General features: G+C 41.5%; 2 protein-coding genes across 5 annotated transcripts in view; one reads left to right on the forward strand and one right to left on the reverse strand.

The window, feature by feature from the left end:
* The window catches only part of LOC138845174 (large ribosomal subunit protein uL23-like), a 1,058,548-nt gene that overhangs the window by 969,293 nt on the left and 69,073 nt on the right, over positions 1-20,182 (forward strand). The gene's annotated exons all lie outside the window — the stretch shown is intronic.
* The window catches only part of ADAMTS12 (ADAM metallopeptidase with thrombospondin type 1 motif 12), a 363,744-nt gene that overhangs the window by 159,483 nt on the left and 184,079 nt on the right, over positions 1-20,182 (reverse strand). The gene's annotated exons all lie outside the window — the stretch shown is intronic.

Below are 20,182 nucleotides of genomic sequence, written 5' to 3' on the forward strand. Positions count from 1 at the left end.
TATATCTGTTTCTGTCACTTTATTTATGGCTTTCAAATAAAAATAAATAAGAAAAAATATAATATGAAATGAAAACTTTTTCTTCTTCTCCTTTAAATTATTCAATGCCTAACACGTGGAAGGCAGTATCCTGGGCTTTTCAGTTCCAAATCATTCATCCTCATGAATATTTGTGGTACATACTTCTCTTTCCATCTTGCAAATGTGGAAATTGATGCACTAAAAGGATGGTTAAATAACATCCCTGAAGTCACACAGCCCACCTAGCCAGAGAACCAAGATTTCCTGTGCCCTAAAATAATGCATTTTATTACGTATCACACTATCTCCCCCAGAGAGTAAACATGAATAAAACTGAAGTACGTGAAATCTGTAACACTGCAGAAGGTTTGGGGCATATCACTTTAAGAGGGTATAAACAGAACTAGATCTTGGCTACTGGCTGTAGCCAGGCCCAGCCCAGTCTTGGTCATTGTGGTCATCTGGGGAGCGAACCAGCAGATGAATGATCTCTCCCTTCTCTCTATATAACTTTGCCTTTCAAATAAATCTTTTAAAAAAGGAAGGAAGGATGGACTGACCCTTGAGAATGAAAATAAAGAACACTGACCACAATTAAGACACCTTTAAAAACACTCTGCCTAAAAATATTGCCTCATATCCTTAGAATTGTTCTGGGTGTTAAGTACTCAAAATGCTCAGTGAATAATTGCTTAATGAATAAAACATTGGATGTCATTCCTTCAAATTCTGTGATTATTCAAGGGGATTATCCCATTGATAGTTTTACTGAAAAATATTTTTATGCTTCAGTAAAAAAAAAAAAGAGCTAGAAAAGACGCAAAGAGGGACAATAAAACTGTCAAGCTTACTAACAGGTTTCAATATGAAAAAGATTTGATATATGAGAAATGTGGTTTGGAAGGCAAAATCCAGGAGACACTACAAAATTGGAAATCTGTGCAGAATCACTGTCAGAATCCTGGACTACTATTCCTAGTGAGTACATTCTAACTTGAAGGAGGTCTACTGGAAACCAAAATGGAATAAAGACTCACTTCACCCATCAGGAGGCAAACACTTAACCCAAGAGGTGGTCACGTGTAAAAAGTCTCAGTGACTCAGAATGGCTGAAGGAGTTTGGGGGAAGATGATTGGAGCAGTGGAGTGGGTAAGAAAAAAGGCCATAGACTTATAGAGAGCCGGTGTCTGGAACCTTTAAGATTCTCCTTAGCGAGACAGCCACGTCTTCCCTCTCTACCTCTCGCTCCTCTGTACTCTGGAGCCCTGGCAGGGGCAGAGCATGGGATCAGAGAGGCAAACCTCATGTCTCCTTTCTAGTTGCTGGTGATAGCCTTCCAGCTTCAGCTGAAACGAGGGGCACCCACTGTCTCATAGGGTATCTTGTTCTGTTGGAAAGTTCTCCCCTGCTGGGATGAAACCTGACTCCTCCTAGTTCCCCAGAGTTCTGGTCCTGCTCATGAGGTATGGATAAAAAGTCCCCCTCCTTAGGCCATGCCTCAGATGCTGAATTGGGACAAGTAAAACCACATCCCTCCAACCTTCGCAGTGTTCTGTAAGTTATACCAACTTGCCATGTCACCCTTCCTGGCTCTTCAGTGCCAGTGTCGATGCAAACTTAGAACACATTAAGAATGTTGTCATAATTCTAAATAAATCCAACTTTTATTATTGTGGATTTTCCCTGAAAATAATAAAGCTGTACTTTGATATCAGACTTCCAAAAATAATCAGAGAGTATGTAAACTTTGAAGGAAATTCTTTGAAGGTTTATAAAATGGGATCACACTACTCCTTTATCTATATTAAAAACAATTTCTCACTTTCTTTTCTATTCTCCTTTGCATGGAGAAGTATGAATTCCCCATGAGATCTTCAGAGACTTTATCAATGGTTTCTAACTCTTTGTGACCCCACCTATTCCCCTATCAGCTTCTCAACCCTTTCCTGGAGCTCACAGGAATGTGTTCAAGCCTCACTATCTGCTTTCAAGTCACTCTGTGTAAGACAGGCAGCCAGTCATGTAGGATTGTGTTTTCTGGAAGGAGATTTAGCATACTGGCTTGAGGACAGGTGACCTATCAGCATGAATTAGGTGTGATCTCTCAGTGCCCCCCTTATCTCAGTGCCCACCTCTGTCAGACCTGGTGGCATCAGATCTGCTTCAAGACCCCAGGGACTCAGAGCTCTCCAGTGAAATCATACACTCGGGTGACTGGCAGGTCAGTTTCTTCATAAAGTCCTTGGTACCTCCTTTCTCATCATTTTGCTGCAGGCAGGGTGTCCTTCCCCTGAGTGTGTGGGTGCCTCTCACAGAGGCTGCAGCCCATGTCAGGTGGCAGAGACCATGCAGGATGCTGAGCTGCAGGCTGCAATCTTGAGTCTTGACCTGAGGTTTCCCTCTCCTCCCAGGCCCTCAGGTTATCTACAGTTCAGAGATGGCAGGAGGTGGGCTTGAGGGAAAAGCTTCTAGGAAGGGAGTCATTTCTCTGCTTCCTTTAGTCCATCGTTTCTTTTGACCTTTTTTCTTCCCCTCTTCCAACTTTTGTCTCTCAATGTTGAACAACGGAGCTATTACTGGCTCAATGTCTGTATCCTGCCCAAATTCATAGACTGAAGCCCCAACCCCCAATGTATTGGTATTTGGAAGTGGAACGTTAGGGTGGCAAATGGGTCATAAAGTGAAGCTCCCATCATGGGATCAGTGTCTTTATAATAAGGGGAAGGGACAGCAGAGCCACTTCAGAGCATTTTTGAGTATATTCTTTTTGTCTCTCTCTAGTTTGTTCTCATTCTCTCTCTCTCTCTCTCTTTTTGATAACTCAGTAATAATGCAGCCTTCTATAAGTCAGGAAGAGGGTACTACTCATCAGATACCAAATCTGCCCATGTTTTGTTCTTGGAATTCTACTCTAAAACTGTGATAAAAAAGTTTTTGCTATTTAAGACACCAAATCAATGGCATTTTGTTACAAATCAAGCTAAGACCAGAGTTAAAATAAGGCCATAAAAGTCCATCAAGTTACTTTCATTTTTTTGAGAGATGGTATCTGATAAAGGCATAAATTCATTTTAAACTTTTCAACAAATTATATGTTAAGTGTTTAATAAAGTTCAGGTTTTATTCTAAGCACATAGCAAATGCCTCCTTTAATTATGCCAACAATTCCATGAGATAAGCCCTAGTATTATGACATTGTATAAATGAAGAAGCTGAAGTTCAAAGATTTTGGATATTTTCCCAAAGTCACATAATAAACCAAGAACCTGGATCCAGCTAAGTCTAATTCATCTATAGCAACAACAAACACACAAGAGGCTGTATGAATAAGCCTCACTCTCTTCTCCTATGAAGAGAGGCAAAAAAGTGACACATGACCCTTGCTATTTTATAATAGCCAATCTGATTGTGGGTGACACAGCATGAATACATGAAAATGTCATTATCAGGTTTCAAATAATTTTCAAGGAAAGAGATCAGCTCTACTCAGACAATGCAGAACTGGAAGGATTTGAATTGGGACCTGACAGCACTGAACTGGAAGAGAGGATTGTATATATCTGGGCTGATTCTGCTGAGGCTAATTAAGTCATCTCAAATTTGGCAGAAGAAATGGTTTTGCTAAGCAATTCTAAAAAGTACCAGAAGTCATAAGTATACTTATCCAAATTCTATTGACAAAACAGGCCAATGGTTTGAGCAGGCAATGTGGGATGCTCCCTTAAAGAGCCACCTTGTATCTTATACACATGTTGAGACCCCTTTTTTGAACTGGCCCAGCTTTGGGGTGCTTCCCAACCCAAGCTCTGCCCACACTGTTGTCCCTTGCTGTTACTTTAGGGGTTTTCCAATTGAGCTTCAGGCATCAAAAGTGCCCAAAGGACATCTCCAGCCTTGTCCCCCACTGTACTTAGCAAACGATGGCTCCTAATAAACATCCAATGCACAGGTGAAGGGAAAGCTGAAGATGAGTCAGAGTCAACTGATGAACCACAAATAAAACACAGGAGTTGACTGGCTCTATTCTCCCATGGGGTGACTTTGTTTGAATCACAGAATTCTCCACACCGAGACTGTACAGTATCTTTTCAAGGGGAGAAATCCAGCCCAGTGGCAGTTTAAATGAGGACATCTCCAGTGCTGATGGAGGGCCAACTTTCCTGAGCCTGAAGGTAGGTGAGTGCACACATCAGCTTAGCGTCATCTGAGATGTCCAGGGTGCCTGGTGCACCAACAGAGCAGAGGCTCTAGAGCACCCTGGGAAATGTAATTTATGGCGCACTTTTTGCTTCTCCAATGCATAAGGGAGCTCTTCACAAAAATCTCTTTCATTTAAGGCTCTCCGGGTAGCTGTGCTTTTCCCTACTGCTTTTCTCTCAGACTTAGGGTCTTCTGCAGAGAGACAAGGATCATGCCTGGATAAAGCTGCACTGGTGTCTGACGTGGTACCACAGAGTAAAGAAAGAAAACAGAGGTAGCAGAAAACTCTGGAAATTACAGCTTCCTCTATGTTCACATGTGTTTTTTTTTTATCTTTTATTTAATGAATATAAATTTCCAAAGTACGATTCATGGGTTACAATGGCTTCCCCCCCCATACCGTCCCTCCCACCCACAACCCTCCCCTTTCCCACTTCCTCTCCCCTTCCATTCACATCAAGATTCATTTTCGATTATCTTAATATACAGAAGATCAGCTTAGTATACCTTAAGTAAGGATTTCAACAGTTTGCTCCCACACAGAAACATAAAGTGAAAAATAATAGATGATTTTTTTTTAAATGATGATGAAATCAGATCAGACCTATTGTCATGTTTAATCCCAGTGAGAGTCAAGTTGGGAATTGATAATTTTTTTTTTTTTACAGAAGATCAGTTTAGTGTACATTAAGTAAAGATTTCAATCGTTTGCACCCCCATAGAAACACAAAGTGAAATATACTGTTTGAGTACTCGTTATAGCATTAAGCCTCAGTGTACAGCACATTAAGGACAGAGATCCTACATGAGGAGTAAGTGCACAGTGACTCCTGTTGTTGACTTTACAAATTGACACTCCTGTTTATGGCATCAGTAATCTCCCTATGCACCAGTCATGAGTTTCCAAGGCTATGGAAGCCCCTTGAGTTCTCCGACTCTTATCTTGTTTAGACACGGTCATAGTCAAAGTGGAGGTTCTCTCCTCCCTTCAGAGAAAGGCACCTCCCTCTTTGAAGACCTGTTCTTTCCACTGGGATCTCACTCACAGAGATCTTTTTGCCAGAGTGTTTTGGCTTTCCATGCCTGAAATACCCTCATGGGCTTTTCAGCCAGATCCGAGTGCCTTTAGGGCTGATTCTGAGGCCAGAGTGCTATTTAGGACATCCGCCATTCTATGAGTCTGCTGAGTATCTCACTTCCCATGTTGGATCACTCTCCCCTTTATTTATTCTATCGGTTAGTGTTAGCAGATACGAGACTTGTTTATGTGCTCCCTTTGACTCTTAGTCCTTTCATTATGATCAATTGTGAACTGAAATTGATCACTTGGAATAGTGAGATGGCATTGGCACATGCCACCTTGATGGGATTGAATTGGAATCCCCTGGTATGTTTCCAACTCTACCAATTGGGGCAAGTCAGCTTGAGCATGCCCCAAATTATACATCTCTTCCTTCTCTTATTCCCACTCTTATGTTTAACAGGGATCACATTTCAGTTAATTTTCAACACTTAAGAATAACTGTGTGATAATTACAGAATTAAACCAGTCATATTAAGTAGAACAGCCAAAAAGAATACTAAGAGGGATAATGTATTAAGTTGTCCATTAGCAGTCAGGGCTATGCTGATCAAGTCACCGTTTCCCATAGTGTCCATTTCACTTCAGGAGGTTTCCTTTTTGGTGTTCAGTCAGTTGTCACTGATCAGGGAGAACATATGGTATTTGTCCCTTTGGGACTGGCTTACTTCACTCAGCATGATGTGTTCCAGATTCCTCCATTTTGTTGCAAATGACTGGATTTCGTTGTTTCTTACTGCGGTATAGTATTCTAACGAATACATATCCCATAATTTCTTTATCCAGTCTACTGTTGATGGGCATTTAGGTTGGTTCCAGGTCTTGGCTATTGTGAATTGTGCTGCAATAAACATTAGGGTGCAGACCGCTTTTTTGTTTATCAATTTAAACTCCTTTGGGTAAATTCCAAGGAGTGGGATGGCTGGGTCGAACGGTAGCGTTATATTCAGGTTTCTGAGGAATCTCCAGACTGATTTCCATAGTGGTTTGACCAGTTTGCATTCCCACCAACAGTGGGTTAGTGTCCCTTTTTCCCCACATCCTCGCCAGCATCTGTTGTTGGTAGATTTCTGTATGTGAGCCATTCTAACCGGGGTGAGGTGAAACCTCATTGTGCTTTTGATTTGCATTTCCCTGATTGCTAGTGACCTTGAACATTTTTTCATGTGCCTGTTGGCCATTTGGATTTCCTCTTTTGAAAAATGTCTATTGAAGTCCTTGGCCCATCTCTTAAGTGGGTTGTTGGTTTTGTTTTTGTGGAGTTTCTTGATCTCTTTGTAGATTCTGGTTATTAACCCTTTATCTGTTGCATAGTTTGCAAATATTTTTTCCCATTCTGTCAGTTGTCTCTTCACTCTCCTGACTGTTTCTTTTGCAGTACAGAAACTTCTCAATTTGATGCAATCCCAATAGTTGATTTTGGCTTTGACTGTCTGTGCCACCCGGGTCTTTTCCAGAAATTCTTTGCCTGTGCCAATATCTTGAAGGGTTTCTCCAATGTTCTCTAATAACTTAATGGTGTCAGGACGTAGATTTAGGTCTTTAATCCACGTTGAGTGGATTTTTGTGTAAGGTGTAAGGTAGGGGTCTTGCTTCATGCTTCTGCACGTGGAAATCCAGTTTTCCCAGCACCATTTATTGAATAGACTGTCCTTGCTCCAGGAATTAGTTTTAGATCCTTGATCAAATATAAGTTGGCTGTAGATGTTTGGATTGATTTCTGGTGTTTCAATTCTGTTCCATTGGTCTATCCATCTGTTTCTGTACCAGTACCATGCTGTTTTGATTACAACTGCCCTGTAGTATGTCCTGAAGTCTGGTATTGTGATGCCTCCGGCTTTGTTTTTGTTGTACAAGATTGCTTTAGCTATTTGAGGTCTCTTGCATCTCCATATGAATTTCAGCTTCATTTTTTCTAGATCTGAGAAGAATGTCTTTGGTATCTTATTTGGGATTGCATTGAATTTATATATTGCTTTTGGGAGAATGGACATTTTGATGATGTTGATTCTTCCAATCCATGAGCATGGAAGATTTTTCCATTTTTTGGTATCCTCTTCTATTTCTTTCTTTAAGGTTTTGTAATTTTCATCGTGGAGATCTTTAATGTCCTTGGTTAAGTTTATTCCAAGGTATTTGATTGTTTTTGTAGCTATTGTGAATGGGATTGATCTTAGCAGTTCTTTCTCAGTCATGGCATTGCTTGTGTATACAAAGGCTGTTGATTTTTGTGCATTGATTTTATATCCTGCCACTTTGCCAAACTCCTCTATGAGTTCCAATAGTCTCTTAGTAGAGTTCTTTGGATCCTCTAAGTACAGAATCATATCGTCTGCAAAGAGGGATAGTTTGACTTCTTCCTTCTTGATTTGTATTCCTTTGATTTCTTTTTCTTGTCTGATGGCTCTGGCTAAAACTTCCAGAACTATGTTAAATAGCAGTGGTGAGAGTGGGCATCCCTGCCTGGTGCCAGATTTCAGTGGAAATGCTTCCAACTTTTCCCCATTCAATAGGATGCTGGCTGTGGGTTTTTTATAAATTGCTTTGATTATATTGAGGAATGTTCCTTCTATTCCCAATTTGCTTAGAGTTTTCATCATGAAAGGGTGTTGAATTTTATCAAATGCTTTCTCTGCATCTATTGAGATAATCATATGGTTTTTCTTCTGCAGTCTGTTAATGTGGTGAATCACATTGATTGATTTGCAAATGTTGAACCATCCCTGCATACCAGGGATGAATCCCACTTGGTCTGGGTGGATGATTTTCCTGATGTGTTGTTGTATTCTATTGGCCAGAATTTTATTGAGGATTTTTGCGTCTATGTTCATCAGGGATATTGGTCTGTAATTTTCTTTCAGTGCTGCATCTTTCTCTGGCTTAGGGATTAAGGTGATGCTGGCTTCATAGAAAGAATTTGGGAGGATTCCCTCTTTTTCGATTGTTCTGAATAGTTTGAGAAGAAATGGGATTAGTTCTTCTTTAAATGTCTGGTAGAATTCAGCAGTGAATCCATCTGGTCCTGGGCTTTTCTTTGTTGGGAGGGCCTTTATTACTGTTTCAATTTCTGTTTCAGTTATGGGTCTATTTAGGTTTTCGATGTCTTCATGGTTCAATTTTGGTAGATTGCATGTGTCCAGGAATCTATCCATTTCTGATAGGTTTTCCTGTTTGCTGGCATACAGGTCCTTGTAGTAATTTCTGATGATTCTTTTTATTTCTGTGGTGTCTGTTGTTACGTTTCCTTTTTCATCTCTGATTTTATTGATTTGGGTCTTTTCTCTTCTTTTTTTAGTTAGTTGGGCCAATGGGGTGTCAATTTTGTTTATTTTTTCAAAAAACCAGCTTCTCGCTTGGCTGATTTTTTGTAATGTTTTTTTTGGATTCAATTCTGTTAATTTCTTCTCTGGTTTTAATTATTTCTCTTCTCCTACTAGATTTGGGTTTGGTTTGCTGCAGTTTTTCTAGGTCCTTGAGGTGCGCTGAAAGCTCATTTATTTGGTACCTTTCCAATTTCTTGATATAGGCACCTATTGCTATAAATTTGCCTCTCAATACTGCTTTTGCTGTATCCCATAAGTTTTGATATGTTGTGTTGTTGTCTTCATTTACTTCCAGAAAGTTTTTGATTTCTCTTTTGATTTCTTGAATGACCCAGTGTTCATTCAGGAGCATGTTGTTCAGTCTCCATGTGTTTGCATACTTTCTGGGGTTTCCTGAGTTGCTAATTTCCAGCTTCATCCCGCTGTGGTCTGAGAAGCTGCATGGTATGATTCTAATTCTTTTAAATTTGCTGAGACTTGCTTTATGGCCTAGTATGTGATCAATCCTAGAGAAGGTTCCATGCGCTGCTGAGAAGAATGTGAAGTCTGTAGATGTAGGGTTGAAAGTTCTGTAGATATCTGTTAGATCCATTTGGGCAATAGTGTCAATTAAATCTGCTGTTTCCTTGTTGATCTTCTGTCCGGATGATCTGTCTATTTCTGAGAGTGGAGTATTGAAGTCCCCCAGTACTATTGTATTGGAATCTAAATCTCCCTTTAAGTCCCTTAACATATCTTTTAAATAGACCGGTGCCCTGTAATTAGGTGCATATACATTTATAATAGTTACATCTTCCTGTTGAATTGAACCCTTAATCATTATATAGTGTCCCTCTTTGTCTCTCTTAACAGTTTTTGTATTAAAGTTTATTTTGTCTGATATTAATATGGCTACACCTGCTTTTTTTTGGTTTCTGTTGGCATGGAATATCTTTTTCCAACCTTTCACTTTCAGTCTGCATGCCTCTTTGTTAGAGAGATGTGTTTCTTGTAGGCAACAAATAGTTGGGTTTTGTTCCTTAACCCAGTCAGCCAAACGGTGTCTTTTAACTGAAGAATTCAGACCATTAATGTTCAATGTGACTATTGATACGTAGTGTCTTTGCCCTGCCATTTTCCCGGAAATATTTTCTAGTATATGCTTTGAGCTTCCCATGCTCTTTTACTGGTAGGTGTTCTTCCTTTCCCTTCTTTCATATTGATGGCCGTGTTTCTGTGTTTCTGAGTGTAGCACATCTTTAAGTATCTTTTGCAGGGCTGGACGAGTGGCAACAAATTCATTCAATTTCTGTTTGCTATGAAAGGTCTTTATTTCACCTTCATTCACAAATGAGAGCTTGGCAGGATATAATATTCTGGGCTGGCAATTTTTCTCTCTTAGCACCTGTGCTATGTCTCGCCATTCCCTCCTAGCTTGTAGGGTTTCTGATGAGAAGTCAGCTGTGAGTCTGATTGGAGATCCTCTGAGAGTAATCTGACGTTTCTCTCTTGCACATTTTAGGATCTTTTCTTTATGTTTCACTGTGGTAAGTTTAATTACCACGTGTCGTGGTGAGGATCTCTTTTGGTCATGTTTATTGGGGGTTCTATGAGCTTCCTGTACTAGGATATCTCTGTCCTTCTCCAAACCTGGAAAGTTCTCTGCTAGTATCTCACTAAAAAGGCCTTCCAATCCTTTCTCTCTCTCCATGCCTTCAGGAACTCCTAGAACTCGAATGTTGGTTTTTTTAATAGTATCCTGTAGATTCCCAACAATATTTTTTAGATTTCTAATTTCCTCTTCTTTTCTTTGGTTTGACTACATGTGCTTTTCAGTAGGCCAGTAGTTTCCAGCATGGGCTAGGAAGCCAGATCTTCTACTTAGGAAATTCTTCAAGGCTATTCCTCCTACTCCAAGACAATTCTTATCTCCTTTGGATTATTGTCTGCTACCTCCCACCAGGTTTCCTACAGGGAAGGAAGATTGCTACCCAGCAGGTCAAGGTTGACTATTCATTGGAAACTGGGCCCCTAATTAGATTACTGCCTGATTTGTGGTCAAAGCTTCCCCAAGATGACCCTGTCAAGTGAATCTCCAGCCCACAGTCTGCAGCTTCCAGCCAAGTGAGACCTAGCACCCTTATGCCCACCTTCCTGCCACCCACCTGAGCAAGGTTTCAGAAACATAATGCCTTGGCAACAGCACAAATGTTAATGGCCACATGTGACAGGTGCCTATCAAGAGCCTGCTCGGTACAAAGCACTCCCTTGGATTTGATCACTTATTTAATTCTTACAATCACTGTGTGAGATTATTCTTAGTATTGCTATTTTAAAGTGAGAAAAATGAGACTTAGCAAGGTTAAAAAGCTTGTTTTAAGCCTCACAGTCAGGCTCACTCTCATTTAGTTAGCATGGCTGTGGTGGGGGTTAGGGGCTGGTACCCTGGGCATCACGTACCAGAAACTGCAATATGAGAAGTGGAAAAGATCAACTCAAGATCATCCCAGGAGAAGCTGGACAAAAAGCCAGCCTTGTTCCAGCCATCCAAGTCCCAGAAGTCCTAAGCAATGCCCACTAGACATCTATCTAGGAGAAAATCAGTAGGTTAATATGGACCTTTTGATACCAGATTTCTGGGGACAAGGTCCTGCTTCAACGTATAACACAGTGAAGGTGATGGAAGATGTCCTTAACACAGACTTGAAGGCTGGAGAGGGTATCCAGAAGAAGGAGGGAGAACCTAAAAGGATGCTGGCGCCTGGATATCTCCTGTCCAGAGCCACTGTTGGTAACTATTGGTTCCTCATCCTAGTGTACCTGCCTTCAACCACTTGTGAATTGAGCCACTATAAGCCCCTTGATCCTGTCTCATGAGGCAACTATATGATAGCCCTACTTTTAATATTTATTTTAATCTTGGAACACTTTCTTTAAAAAAGGACTATGCAGTATATAGGGAAAAGAATTCCAAAGCTTCTATGGTCATTAGAGTGTGGCAGCTTTGAGAGGGATTCCATACGGCACAACGTCAAGACACCAGATGACACCCTCTGTGAGGGTCCATCTAGCTCTTGTGTTCTCTGAGTTGGGCAAACACACCTTTCCACTGTACACATCTAACTGTCAACAGTTTGCTCCTGCTAGATACTTGTAACCCGACCCCCTTCTGGCAGGCGTAACACTGGGGCCTTTCCCAGCAGAGCTAAATGTCAAAGCCGGTGTGCAAATCTATTAGCAAGATCGGTGCAGCAGCCAGAGGTGTTGATCTCTTTAGGACAGCTTTGGGGAGATTTGAAGTGTCTCAGCCCATTTTCATTCCCCAATAAAGTTCACTGCATTCACTGTGAAATAGAAATATTTTTACACTCAGGTAATAAACCATCCATTCCTCAGAAAGGGCCATGGTTGAAGCAGACACAGCTGTCTCTAAAGTTAAACAAGGGAACCAACACACTAGTGCTGGCAACTAGTAGAAGCCAAAAATACCCTGCAGACTTAGGGATGTGGACAAGAAGCATAAGCACCTGGGAAAAAACCCTGAAAGTAAAATGTACTCTCCAAGCGTGGAAAGACCCTGCATGACATCACCCCCACTTCATCCAGAATATGTCAGAAAGAAGGAAGGAATGATGGATTTACTTGGACACTTGAAACTTCTTCAAATTAACAACATAATTTGTGGCAACTAATACACAGAACAAAAGAAATGTAATGCATATGAGCAAAATCCACATTTTGAGATCTGATTATTATTACAGCCCTTGTCTATATTCTTGAGGATCAGTGTTTTTCTGCTGAAATTCTTTTATTTAGTGGAGGGGTAAGCGTGTGATTAGAAAATAAATTGAAAGTCTGCCACTGTAAAAATTAAAAGAAGGGAAGATGGGAGCATGGGTGGAGGGAGGGTAGAGTGGGAAGTGTCTTTATGCCTTAAAGTCTGTATGTATGAAATACATGTTTTTTTCATGTTATATAAATTAAAAAGTCAATAAAATAAAGTATAAAAGGTTGTTTAAAGATCCCTCCACAAAGTCAATAATCACAATAAGACAAGAATTTACAGAATGGAGCTGGTACTGTGGCATAGTGGGTTTAAGCCTGGCCTGCAGGGCTGGCATCCATATGGGTGCCAGTTTGAGTCCTGGCTGCTCCACTTCTGATCCAGCTCTCTGCTGTGGCCTGGGAAAGCAGTAGAAGATGACCCAAAGCCTTGGACCCCTGTACTCATGTAGGAGACCTGGAGAAGCTCCTGGCTCCTGGCTTTGGATCAGCCCAGCTCAAGGCTATTGGTGGCCATTTAAGGCATGAACCAATGGATGGAAGACCTCTTTGTCTCTGCCTTTTCCTCTCTGTAACTCTGTCTTTCAAATAAATAATAAATAAATCTTTTTTTTAAAAAAAGAACTTACAGAGCAATTAGATCCACTATTATGTTGTTTTAAATATAATTGAAATTATTCAAATTCCATTCATTTCTAGCATTTTGGACAAAAAGTATGTCCACTGATTTGAAATCTAACCCTGCACACATTCTTTCCTTTCCCTGCCCTCTGATAGAATTGTGCTGATGCATTTCTCACAATGAAGACCAGATGAGGGAGGCAGCTGGGGGCAGAAAGAAGACAAACAAAATCCTAAATAGTCCACCGTGGGTCATGAGCCCCAACATGCTTGAACACTGACAGAACTCTGTCGACACACTTCCCTTAGTTCAGTGATTGAGGGATCGGTGAGCAACTCAGGGATTTCACATTTCACCCAAGGGACCACATAGACTCTCTCACATTCTGTAAGTTTTCCAGGTCTGAAAGTATTTCAAAAGAGCTCAGTCATGCACAGTTATGTTTCATGTACCATAGGAATTTCTATCTGCTTATAAAAAATGACCACATTGTGGATCTCCAAGAGGGGAATCAAGTACACCATTTCTAAGCGCCTTTGACAATGAGTCCCACTTTATTTTCAGGGCTCCTCTAATGCCTGTTTTGTTCATAGCACATAAACTAAGAAATAACAGATTTTTACAGAAAACAAGGGGACTTAAAATTTTTTGGAAAAAGGTGAATTAAGAAATAAATAAAAACCTTATTTGGAGTTTTCTGCCACCATAAACATATATAACCCTAAATCACATGGTGACTTAAACCCCCATATCTTAGCTCTTCTCAGTCCTCATCCTCGGGGGTGGGTTTCTTTTATGTCCTAGTAGTAGCATCTCACCCATACTCTCAGTTCAGCAAGTTTTTAAGTATAATTAATGTGTTTCCTTTTAGTAACCTTTACTCTGTCAATATAGGAATAAGATTGATACCCCACTCATAGAATCCAGAAATCACATGTTTATAAAACCCTTACATTCACTCTTGCTTTGGAGAAAATGATCCTATGAACTGAAGGTACTGGGTGAAGCTTTATTGACAGGTGAAGTAAACACTATTCATTCTTGGGAACTTTAGTCCCCATGCACCTTTAAATGATGCAAGAATATCCTGGGTGGTATTCTCCCAGGGCATCAAAGGGTCAGCATGTTTGCTAGTGAGGGTCTCAGTTTCAACTCTTTGTTGTTGCTGTTCCCTTCTTCTCTCCAGTCGCATATAACTTTCAAGGCATAAACAGGTTTAAGCTCTTCCAATAGACCCAAAGCCCCCTAATAAAATGAACATCCTGATCAACAAATGGTGAGACAGTAGTAATTAAGCTGAAAGTCAAGAGTAAAGAAATGGGGCCAGTGCTGTGGCATAGCAGGTAAAGCCAACCACCTGCAGTGCCGGCCTCCCATATAGGCACTGGTTTAAGTCCTGGCTGCTCCACTTCCAATCCAGCTCTCTATGGCCTGGGAAAGCAGTAGAAGATGGCCCAAGTCCTTGGGCCCCTACAACCGCATGGGAGACCTGGAAGAAGCTCCTGGCTCCTGGCTTCGGATTGGTGCAGCTCTGGCCATTGCAGCCATCTGGGGAGTGAACCAGAGGATGAAAGACCTCTCTTTCTGTCTCTGCCTCTCTGTGATTCTGCCTTTAAAATAAATCAGCAAATCTTTAAAACAATTAAGAAATATTTGAGTGCACTAATCAAAGAAACACATCACAGACACCTTGAGAAGTCATCTGCTCTTTGTGTAGACAGCAGAAAAGCCATTACACACTGATGAGACTTCATAATAAGATAATAAAAGTCATTTTGTATATGGTCACACAGCCACATGGACACCTACATTCATATAGACATATGGATGTATTATGCACATACATATGTATGAATGTATTTACTGTTCTTTTTTCTAATGCTCTGATTTCATAAAAATATAACATGTGGTGTGCCTATTTATTAGAAATACAATACTCATATTCATCTGGCTTTCAAAATGTCCTTCTGGAAGACATAACCCTCCTCCACAAAGAACTTTGGCCTAGGGGCCGGTGCTGTGGCGCAGCGGGTTAACACCCTGGCCTGAAGCACTGGCATCCCATATGGGCACCAGTTCTGGTCCTGGCTGCTCCTCCTCCAATCCAGCTCTCTGCTATGGCCTGGAAAAGCAGTAGAAGATGGCCCAAGTCATTGGATACCTGCACCTGTGTGAGAGATCCAGAGGAGGCTCCTGGCTCCTGGCTTTGGATCGGTGCAGCTCTGGCTGTTGTGGCCATCTAGGGAGTGAACCAGCAGACAGAAGACCTCTCTGTCTCTACCTCTCTCTATAACTCTGTCTTAAAAAAAAAAACCTTTGGCCTATATGGGTACATTTCCTAACATTTTCCTCTGTGGGATATTTTCTGGCTGGTTGGCTGGTTTTCTTTGGTTTCTAGTCTATGGTTTCATTAAGAATGCCACTTTTTGCCAGTGCCATGGCTCACTATGCTAATCCTCTGCCTATGGCGATGGCACTCCGGGTTCTAGTCCCAGTTGGGGCGCCATGTTCTGTCCCAGTTGCTCCTCTTCCAGTCCAGCTCTCTGATGTGGACCGGGAGGGCAGTGGAGGATAGCCCAAGTGCTTGGGCCCTGCACCCACATGGGAAACCGGGAGGAAGCACCTGGCTCCTGGCTTCAGATCGGCACAGGGCGCCAGCCGCAGAACACCAGCCATAGCGGCCACTTGGGGGGTGAACCAACAGAAAAAGGGAGACCTTTCTCTCTCTCTCTCTCTCTCTCTCTATCACACTAACTCTGCCTGTCAGAAAAAAAAAAAAAAAAGAATGTCACTTTTCAGAGTTCAAGTTTTATACAAGTCTCTGTGTCTAGATCTTCACCTTCCATGGACTCAGAATTTTGTCCTCGGCACCTGATACACAGACTTGTAGAATCCATGGCTTGGGGTTCCATGGAAGGCCTCCTCTTCATCATTTGGTTACCTTTGTTGCCTCCCTTCTCATTATTTTTTCTCTTTATTGTTTATTTTCTTTCTGTCTTTGAGAATTTCCTCATATTCTTGCCCTATATCACTACAAATCTAAAGAAACATAGTTACCAAAACTCTTCATCTGCACGTGCCGCGGCTCACTACACTAATCCTCTGCCTTGCGGCGCTGGCACACCAGGTTCTAGTCTCGGTCGGGGCACCGGATTCTGTCCCAGTTGCCCCTCTTCCAGGCCAGCTCTCTGCTGTGGCCAGGGAGTGCAGTGGAGGATGGCCCAAGTGCTTGGGCCCTGCACCACATGGGAGACCAGGATAAGCACCTGGCTCCTGCCTTCGGATCAGCGTGGTACGGTGGCCGCAGCAGCCATTGGAGGGTGAACCAACAGCAAAGGAAGACCTTTCTCTCTCTCTCTCTCACTGTCCACTCTGCCTGTAAAAAAAAAAAAAAAAGAAAAACACCTCTTCATCCAGAATTTTAGAGTTTTCCACACTGGAGTCAAGGGCTAAGGGATTTCTGCAAGCTATCTACTCTACCATATATTTTTAAGATTTATTTTATTTATTTGAAAGACAGAGTTATAGAGACAAAGAGGGAGAGACAGAGGTCTTCCATTCGTTGGTTCACTCCCCAAATTGCCACAATGGCTGGGGCTAGGCCAGGTTGAAGACAGGAAAGAGGAACTTTCCCTGGGTCTCCCATGCAGGTGCAAGGGCTCAAGGACTTGGGGCATCTTCCACTGCTTTCCCAGGTGCATTAGCAGGGAGCTGGATCAGAAGTAGAGAAGCTGGGATTCAAAGCGGCACTCATATGGGATGTTGGTGCTGCAGGCAGCATTAAACCCACTACACCACAATGCCCTCTACCATATTTTTGTGTCATTTTTTCATAGTGAAATTCAGTTTCAGTATACTTAGAAAATAGTATATTTGCATTACAAAAGTGTTTTAGAAGGTAGGGAATGCTACAGAGATGATAATTTCTGAAGAAGTTATATTTTTTAAAATCCTGTTTTCTAAAAAATCTAAAAGCACTGAATATATCATTATTTTCTTAGCCCTCTGGGACATCACAGGCTTAATAAAGGAATTCAGGACAGTGAGAACGCAGGAGACAGAAATTACATTATCTCAGCTGCAGTGAGGCATTACTTTACTTTTATGACAAATGTCAAAAAGAGAGACTGCAGGTTGCCTCCTTTTAGTAAAGGTCAGAATGATAGCATTCTTGTTATGACCCAAGGCAGGGCTTTATCTATTAACAACTGTAGCAAACACAATGGATTTGCCACTGTTAATTCTCTCTCCTCAAAGCTCTGTATTTCATTTCGTTTTCTGCTTTCTGGGTCCTTCTACTACTCTGGACAGCATCTCCCTGAGAGTAAGCCTTTCTTTTCAGTCATTTGAATCACTCAAGACAGCAAGAGCCTAAAGACTTTTAAGGATGTGACAAATATTTGCTGAATGAGTACATGGATTCCTTCACTTAATATTTGTTTGTGGGAGTAAAGTAGTGTATAGAGCAATAAAGAAAGAGAAAAAAATGCTAATCACTTTCTAGCAACTCTAATCTGAATTATCATTCATGTCACAAACATGAGCTCTTTGGGGCCTGCCTTTTGGATAGCAACAAAGATGAAAGAGAAAGAGAAAGAGAAGGGGGGGGAGGGGGAAGGAGAGGGAGAGGGAGAGAGAGAGGGAGAGAGAGAGAGAGAGATCTTGCATCAGCTGCTCCCTTCTGCAGCCAGTGTGGGCCAGGCCGAAGCCAGGAGCCAGGAAGTTCATCTAGGTCTGTCACATGAGTGCAGGGGCCCAAGCACTTAGACCATTCTCCATTGCTTTCCCAGGCCATTATCAGGGAGCTTTATAAGAAGTATAGTAGCTAGGATCCGAAACAACACCATATGAGATGCTGGTATTGCAAGCAGCAGCTTAACTCACTGCACTACAAAAATGACAGGTTTCAAAGGTCCATTAAGTCTCCAAGCAGAGGACCAGAGGCTGGCAAAGGGCCAGGGCAGCACTGGGTAAGTCCTCAGGACTCCCTTCTCTTTGTGTCTCCACCCACTCTGAGGAGGAGTTACCTGGGAGAATGAGACCCTGTATTTCAATGCTGACAGGGTCAATGACAAGAAAAGCTATTATTTGAATGTTCTAGCAGGAGTATCTTATGGCAAGCTTAAGTCACTCACAGAGAGATCTGGAGCTGGATGTTATAGGATAGGATCACATCCAGTACACTCAAGCCCACAAACTCACTGTCAGGGTCTGGTTCTGATGGCAGGTCTCAGTCCCACGACTCTGGTCTGACTTTCTCAGGCTATCCTTGGGGGCTTCCTCCTTCATTCAGGCTCATGCCATCCCATACAGCTCAATGAGCCATGCATTAACTCAGTCATTTATTTCTCCTTCCCCAACTCCATACTTTTTTCAGTACACTTACCTGCATCCAACTCCACACCTCCGAAGCAGAATGTTAATACAGACAACAGGCTCATCTGTCAGAGCTGAGCAGGTCCTTTTTCCAGAAGGAAATAACTGTCTATGAGACATTTTCTCCCTGCCTTTAAGGAATGAGAACCCATAAAAGAACAGGGCATCCTTGTTTCAGCTCTGAAGTATCTCAGAAGGTTATTACAGAAAGTGAGACTGTGGATGGTTTTTTCCGTTTGTTCACCTTATTGTATCTTCTATATTACTTTTATACATGGAAATAGATTTACAGATAGAAAAATATACTTTAAACATGTAGTTAAGATCATTTACTCATATTCTTCTAAATATTTTTCATAATTTAATGTCAGTATTTTCTAAATTTCTTCTCCAATTCTATTATTAGTGTCTGTCTTTTTAACAGAATAACCAAAGGCTGTTCTCCCCAGCTGTCTAAAATGCTCTCCTGGCAATGGTGATCACATAATAGCCCACATAATTATTGAGAAACATAAACGTACCAATTTGGATATTAATTCATTTCTTGATTCTTTAAAGGCAGAAAGACAGATTTGGGGAAAACGCAAATGAAGGAGATAAAAGAATTATTATTCCTTGTAAGTAATCAGGCAGCAATTATTCCATGAAGGTATATGACTGTAAAGAGCTTCAAAATTAAGAGCCAATATTTCTACAAAGGAGTAACAGATACATAAAGAGTAAGAAGCAGAAAGTGAATCTGGACAGCCTGATAAACATACTTTCTGGCACAGTAATGAGAACAGTGTGGGCCACAGAAACTACATTGTGGCCAATATGGCAGCCACCAGGCACAGGTGATGACCAAGCACTCCACAAGTGCCACTTGACTTGTTTCCCATGTGCTGCCAATGTAAAATATACACTGGACTTCAAAGTTGGCATGAAAGAACAAAGTAAACTATCACATTAGTAATTTACATGGATTACATGTTGACAAAATACCATTCTGGATCCCTTGAGCTAAGAAAATTATTAAAATGAATTTTCGGGGCCGGCGTCATGGCTCACTTGGTTAATCCTCTGCCTGCAGTGGTGGCATCCCATATGGGTTTCTAATCCCAGTTGCTCCTCTTCCAGTCCAGCTCTCTGCTGTGGCCCGGGAGGGCAGTGGAGGATGGCCCAAGTGCTTGGGCATCTGCACCCGCATGGGAGACCAGGAGGAAGCACCTGGCTCCTGGCTTCCGATAGGTGCAGCGCTGGCCGTAGTGGCCATTTGGGGAGTGAATCAACGGAAGGGAGACCTTTCTCTCTGTCTCTCTCTCTCTGTCTGTAGCTCTACCTGTCAAATAAAAAAATGAATTTTCATTTTGTTTTTTCCTTTTCTTAACTTGGATGCTAGAAAATTGAACATTACAAATGTGGCTTGCATTTACCACTTGCATTTTATCTTAATTGTAGAGGACTGTGTAGAGCTAAAGACACTTGGCTAGTAATCCAGGGTCTCTTAGTTATTTGCTGTTTTATCTGAGATCTAACTCACAGAAATGCTGTTAATGAAGGAGTCAAGTATAATACTTGCCAAATAGCAGAATCTGAATAACTATTGTCTTGTTTTCCTCAATCCTGTTTGAGTGACATAGATGAGGTATATAAAAGCTCAAAACCCTACTTCCTTTCATTTTCAGTTAAGGCTTATTTAATTCTCATTAGGGAAAGTAATGCATTTAACTGGCCTGACTGCTTCTTCCCTGTCATCAACTTATAAAATATCTGTCCAATTCCTCACCTACTATACCAGAGTGACAAGAAAGCAA

Source organism: Oryctolagus cuniculus, chromosome 14 (assembly GCF_964237555.1).
Source record: "Oryctolagus cuniculus chromosome 14, mOryCun1.1, whole genome shotgun sequence".
Taxonomy (NCBI): domain Eukaryota; kingdom Metazoa; phylum Chordata; class Mammalia; order Lagomorpha; family Leporidae; genus Oryctolagus; species Oryctolagus cuniculus.